At 48.9% G+C, this 6,951-nt stretch overlaps 1 pseudogene across 1 annotated transcript; it reads right to left on the minus strand.

Annotated features, from left to right (window-relative positions):
- Window positions 1-294: 294 nt before the first annotated feature.
- Window positions 295-1,782, minus strand: LOC309828992 (keratin, type II cytoskeletal 8-like; annotated as a pseudogene). The gene has a single exon. The product of its transcript is annotated as a keratin, type II cytoskeletal 8-like (transcript).
- Between the last annotated feature and the right edge of the window lie 5,169 nt (window positions 1,783-6,951).

Below are 6,951 nucleotides of genomic sequence, written 5' to 3' on the forward strand. Positions count from 1 at the left end.
GAGCCCACCCAGGCTGAGGCCGCCATCGGAACCAGCCCTGTACATCTCAAACTTCTTGTGTGTGTGTGTGTGTGTGTGTGTGTGTGTGTGTGTTGGCAGAGCCAGCTGAAGCTTTATTCTGAAAAAGACACTTGGATTGGCTTTTAGTTGGGGTCGTGGGCAAGAGAGGGAGCCCCAGGCAGTTGACTCCCCCAGGGGTGGGCTAAGGACGGGACTGAGCCTCAGGTCTTTGGTTCCAACACTCCCCTGCACAACTCCTTCTTGCAGGAGCAAGTGAGCGGGGAGGCTGGGAGGGATCGCAGGAGCCTTTCACTTAGGCAGGATGTCAGAGGACTCGAACACCAGCTTCCTATCATGGGTCTCAATCTTCTTGACAACCACAGCCTTGGAACTGGTACGGCTGAAGGAGCCAGAGCCCCCTCCAGAGCCCAAGCTGGACTGGTAGGAGCTCAGGCCATAGTTGAAGCCAGGGGTCCCATAGGCTGAGGTCAGCCCACCTGAGTACCCGCTGGTGGTCTTGGTGTGGATGCTCATGTTCTGCATCCAGACTCCAGCCGGCTCTCCTCGCCCTCCAGCAGCTTGCGGTAGGTGGCGATCTCCACGTCCAGGGCCAGCTTGACGTTCATCAGCTCCTGGTATTTGCGCAGCTGCCGCGCCACGTCCTGCTTGGCGGTTCTCAGAGCGGCCTCCAGCTCGGCCAGCTTGGCCTGAGCATCCTTGATGGCCAGCTCCCCACGCTGCTCGGCATCAGCAATGGCGGCCTCCAGGGAAGCCCTCTGGCCTTTGAGGTCCTCGATCTCAGCCTGGAGTCAGTTGATGTTCTGGTTCATCTCGGAAATCTCCGTCTTCGTGCGATGGAGGTCATCCCCGTGCTTCCCAGCCAAGGTCTGCAGCTCCTCGTACTTGATCTGGTACATGGTCTCAGCCTCAGCTCGGCTGCGGTTGGCGATCTCCTCATACTGGGCCTTGACCTCGGCGATGATGCCATCCAGGTCCAGAGAGCGGCTGTTGTCCATGGACAGGACCACGGAGGTATCAAAAATCTGCAACTGCATCTCACGGATCTCCTCTTCATACAGTTGCCTGTAGAAGTTGATCTCGTCAGTCAGCCCTTCCAGGCGGGACTCCAGCTCTACCTTGTTCATGTAAGCTTCATCCACATCCTTCTTGATGATGACAAATTCATTCTCCATGTCTGTGTGCTTTTGGATCTCTTCCTCATACTTGGTCTTGAAGTCCTCCACCAGCCCCTGCATGTTGCCAAGCTCCACTTCCAGCTTCAGCTTCTCCTGGGCCAGGGTTTTCAGCTGCTGCCGGAGGTTGTTGATGTAGCTCTCAAACATGTTGTCTATGTTGCTCCGGGCTGTCTTCTGTTGCTGCAGGAGGTTCCATTTGGTCTCCAAAATCTTGTTCTGCTGCTCCAGGTGCCGTACCTTGTTGATGAAGGAGGCGAACTTGTTGTTCAGGGTCTTGATCTGCTCCTTCTCCTGGGTGCGCACGACCTGGATGTTGGGGTCCACTTCCAGTTTGAGGGGGCTCAGCAGGCTCTGGTTCACCATGACAGGTGTGATGCCCCCCAGACCCGGGGCGGGCCCCACTGTAACCTGCAGCCAGACTCATGCTGCTGCCCAGGCCACTCCGGAAGCTGCTGCTGCTGCCCACCCAGGAGAAGGCCGAGGAGCTGATGCGGGCGCCCGGCCCACTGGTGTACGAGTGGCTGCTGAAGGACCGGGGGCCAGAGGTGGGCACCTTGTAGGACTTCCGGGTCACCCTGATGGACATGGTGGGGGCTGGAGAGGAGGCAAGGAGGCCGAAGCACACAGACTCAAGGAGTTGTGAAGCTGCTCCTAGGTCCATCTCAAACTTCTTGTACAGTGGAACCCTTGGCCTAGAGTGCTGGTTCTCAAGCTGAGCTCTGTGGGACTCCTGGAAGGGGTCCAGGAGGTACCCAGGGCATGGAGGACCCTGGAAGGAAACCCAAGATTCCAGGAAGAATCCAGGGGACTCTGGAAACATATTCCTCTTGTTTTCCAGCCCACGACTCACTCCTAGTTTGTCAATTGTAATTTTTGTGTTCCCCTGTGTGATTTTTGTCATCAAAATAAAAATCAGAGACCCCCTAATCCATGTCTACAAGAACAACAACAGATTTGGTCTAGGGTTAACAAGCACTCACACATACTACTGATGGGGAAGTAAATTAATATATCTTTTCATGAAGGGTGGTGGAAATTTGACAGTACTTAAAGTGTGAATATTCTATTATCCAACAAGTCTGATTCTCAAATATATCTTATGAAATACAATTGATTTTTATTATTTGTGAATTCTGTTTTTGCAAATTTGCCTACTCACTAAAATTTATTTGTAACCGCCAAATCAGTACTCATGGAGCTTTCATGGTCATCCATGGACATGGGCAGAGCAGTGAAAACTTTGAGTCAAGAATTGACTGTATTCCTACAGATGTGAAAGAAATCCATGTTTGTTCAGTTATTTCAACAAATATGTGTTGAAAGTAGCAACATAGACATTTGGAATTCATCTATGAAGCAAACAGAAAAGGCACTTTCCCTTGCAAAACTTACATTCTTAGCAGAACAAGAATTATCGCAGAATTGTTTGAAAAAACAAAAAGTAGAAACCACCTCAATGTCCAATGAGAGGAGAGTGACAGCCTATAGCCCAGCAACCCCCTCCCAGGTGTATCTCAAGAGAAGTGAGGAATGTCCAAAAAAAGCACATGTACAAGATTTGCTCTTAGCAGCTTTATTTATAATAAAAGGATAGTTAAATTATGGTATATACATATAAGAGAACGTGCTGCAAGCATTGAAAATGATATGGGTATAAATTCATTGACACAGACCAAGTCCAGGACTAATTGTTGGCTGAGAGAAAAACTAGTTTCAAAACTGTGTGTGCTCAATATCCTATGATAAACCATAATGGAAAAGACTATATTAAAAAAGGAATGTATATATATGTATAACTTAATCACTTTGCTGTTCAGCAGAAATTAACACATTGTAAATCAACTACACCTCAATAAAAAAATAGTGATTAAGAAATTAAAAAAAAACTGTATGAACTTTAGGCCCCAAGTCTGTGAAAATGTATAGTCACACACACACACACACACACACACACACACACACACACACACACACACACATTTGTAGAGAGCTATTTGGAAGGTGTTTACAAGGGCTTTCTTTTGGTAGTGGGATTTCAGAAAATTTGTACTTTGTTATTTTACTTTTCTGTACTCAGTTTTTTTTTGTTTGTTTTTTAAATTTTTGGCTGCATTGGGTCTTTGTTGCTGTGTGCTGGCTTTCTCTAGTTGTGGTGAGCAGGGGCTACCCGTCATTGTGGTGCACCAGCTTCTCAGTGCGGTGGCTTCTCTTGTTGCAGAGCACGGGCTCTAGGTGCGCGGGCTTCAGTAGTTGCAGCACACGGGCTCAGTAGTTGCAGCACACGGGCCCTAGAGCACATGGGCTTCAGTAGTTGTGGCAAATGGTCTCAGTAGTTGCGGCTTGCGGGCTCTAGAGTGCAGGCTCAGTAGTTATGACGCACGGGCTTAGTTGCTCTGAGGCATGTGGGATCTTCGAGGACCAGGGATTGAACCTGTGTCCCCTGCATTGGCAGGTGGATTCTTAACCACTACACCACCAGGGAAATCCCTATATTCAGTTTTTAAATGCTGTGTTTGTGAATGCTTCAAATCTGCAGTGGCCTTGCTTTCAAGGGTTTACATGCTTTACCAGCTTATCTTTTCCAGGAGTTCCTCTGGCCCAAATAGTTCCCAGGTTCCCCAGGGGATCATATATTTATCCTTCAGGGAGCCCTTATTTGGCTGGTTTTTCAGCTCATAGTTGAGAGCAGGACTTGCCCCCCACCAAAGTGTCCAGGAACCTTCCAGAAATGTCACTTCTCACCCCTCCCACCCAGTCCCCAGGAGGTGAAGCTCCCATCAAGCTGGGTCCACAGGCTGACCTCGGTCTCTTCAAGAGCCACCACCCTAAGTAGCAAATTGAGGCATTTGTTCCCACCACTTCCTGTGCCCCACCCCCACCAAGGGAGCAACTCAGCTCCTGGTTTTCTTTAAGATTGAGAAATAGGTACCAGGGAGGTTGTGCTCCTCAGGCCCCTGGACAGCAGCCCTAAGTCCCAAATGCAAATAGCTGTGTGGGGGTTGTGCTGTCACCAGCTTCCCAGCATCCGGCAGAGAGGGCAGACTTGGGCCTGGGATGACTGAGGACTGGGGGGCAGAGTTGGTCCCAGAGGGGTCTGTGACAATCTTTTGAGCTGTCTTGTTAAAGACCCATTTGTGTGTGTGTGTGTATGTGTGTGTGTGTTTAGTGCTACTCAACTCAACTTCTTCTCCAGTCACAAAGGGAGGTTTTTGTTGAGGAAGCAGGGCCCTGGCTCACAGCATAAATTCGAGCTCAGGAGCAGCTGGTAAATGTGAGGACAGACACTCATTCAGGGGCCGAACCTGTGCTTGAAATGTCTACTTAGCTATTCAGTCAAGAGCGACGTATCAGCCTCTTAGCCAAGCCGCATGTTCTGAGACGCATCTGAGCTATTTCTGAAGTAGATAGAGGCTTGGGGGCACCTGGCACCTCACATGATCAGTGGGAATTGGTATCACAGCAGCTGGGCCTCTGCACCCCACTTGCTGTCTCCTCTCTAGTCCCACGGTCCCCTGTGTGTGGGCTGAGCTCAGCTGTTTGTCCCAGTACCATGTCAGGGTACAGGCCTGAGCACTGGTTCTCCAACTTGGCTACATGCTGTAATCAACCAAGATATTTTAAAGAATATTAGGGCCTGCAACCCTCCTCAAAAGAATCTAATTAAACTGTCCTGGGTGTGAAACCAAGCAGGACCCTGTGGAGCTCCTGGGTACAGAAGCCTTTCTGTGTCCCCTGTTTCTTGTCTGTAGGGAACAGACTCTAGCCTCCATGACCTTCCCTGAGGGCAGGTTCAAACAGCTGCTAATCAGGGAAGGGAGGGGATGCAGAGACAGGGGAGGAGCAGACAAGAAACAATAGTGCAGCCTTGGGGCAGGGTCCTGGTTCTGCCTTAAGGGAAGCATATAACAATATCTTTGAGCTCTTCTACAGAACTAAAACCCCCAACATACAGAAGATGGTAGCATTCTTCGTTCCAGAGAAGGTCACAGTTTGATAATGTTGAGAAGCTCATCAGGAGACCACTTGAGGTCAGATTAGAGAACTGCAGGCCCTGTACATACCCTGATCCTTATCAGCAACTCTGCCCTTGAACCACTGCTATAAAACTCACCAAGTCCTCCCAGTTTTTGTGGCATGCATGAGCCCACTGTGGTCCCTTTGCCTGGCAAAGCAGTAAAGCTATTCTTTTCTACTTCACCCAAAACTCTGTCTCTGAGAGTCAATTTTTCACTGTGCACGGAGGCTGAGTTTTCGGCATCAGGTGCAGCCTGAGCATCTGGAGTTTTAAAAACTCCCCAGGTAACTACGATATGCAGCCAGGTTTGAGAATCACTCTCTTAGAGGGCACATTGTGGAACCAGATTATACATGGGGGTCGCACTGACTTCTCAGAGGTGCCTCTGACCCAACCCAATTGGAAGCTTCTATGAAAATACCTTGTTCAGAAAGACTCAGAAATTAGAGGATCAACTTCTCATAACCATGCTGTTCACAGCATGGGGGCAAGAGCAGCCAGGCACAGGGAATAGCAGCAGTGGAGGGGATGCAGCCAGGCTGCCCGCCACCTGCCATCAGCTGATCCCAAGGACATACCTGACAGCGAATACAGTCTTGTTTCATGTTCAGAATGGCCAAAGCAAACATACTCCAGGACGAGTTGGAGCCAACTGACGACATGTACAAAGTGGCAGTTTGCTCCAATTACAGTGCAAAAATGGAAAGGATGTCTTCCAAAAGGTGTTCTCTATGCCTTGTGCATTGTTGTATACATAATCTTTATTTCTCACAACAGATGCCTCTTTCTGCAGTGGAGTTGCATTTAGCACCGAGATACAGGGTGGGCTGAAGGCCAAGAACATTCCCAGGTAGAAAAGGAAGACCTTGCTCTCATCACATCAGTCAACAGATCCCCTCACTCCCTCTTCAGCTTGGCCTTCCAGCAAGAAGCCCCTCATGACAGTAGCTGTGTGCTCTCATTAGCAGATACCACTTTATATCTGAAGCTGTGTTTGCTATAATGTTGAAGACTCATCAACTAATTTCCAAACTCAGTCTCCATTCTCAGTCAAGGAGTCATGGTGTTTGCTTTTCAAAAGCAGTTTCCTGAGGGCAAGGAAGGCAAGACGTTTCCTCCTCCCTGCAGTTGGCCCATCCCTCATCCATTCAAGCTGATGCAACAATTAGCTTTGCTACAGCTTAATCTCATTTCAAACACTCCACCCAATGCATCATTAATTCTCAGTGTTGCCTAAATCATCAATAAGCTACAAAGGTTTTCCCAAGCTGGCAGCCTTAGACCAAATACCATCAGAAACACAGAGGCTTCCTGTGGACTTAAATGTAGTTCAAGGGTTATGAAGGAGAGGAAAATCTCAAAGGTAGCTTTTTTTTTTTTTTTCCTGCGCTGCTCAGCTTCCTTGACAAGGGATCAAACCTGCAACCCCTGCAATGGAAGCCTGGCGTCCTAACCACTGCACCACCAGGGAATACCCTCAAAGGGAGCTTTTTTGAACCCAGAGGTTATATTGCAAACAAAAGTGATATTTAATGGAGTTTCAGCTCCAAGAAGAAACCCTTGAAAATACCCCCTTGTTCTGGTTACTGTCTTTGTCTCCTTTACCTTTTCCTCCCACATTTCCTTGGTAAGGAAACTGAGCAGGACCCTGTAGGGCTCCTGGGCATGGAAACCTTTCTGTGTCCCCCGTTCCTTGTTTATAGGGAACAGACTCCAGCCTCCATGACCTTCCCTGAGTCC

The sequence above is a fragment of the Grampus griseus genome (assembly GCF_964374135.1).
Source record: "Grampus griseus genome assembly, chromosome: 10".
Taxonomy (NCBI): Eukaryota; Metazoa; Chordata; class Mammalia; order Artiodactyla; family Delphinidae; genus Grampus; species Grampus griseus.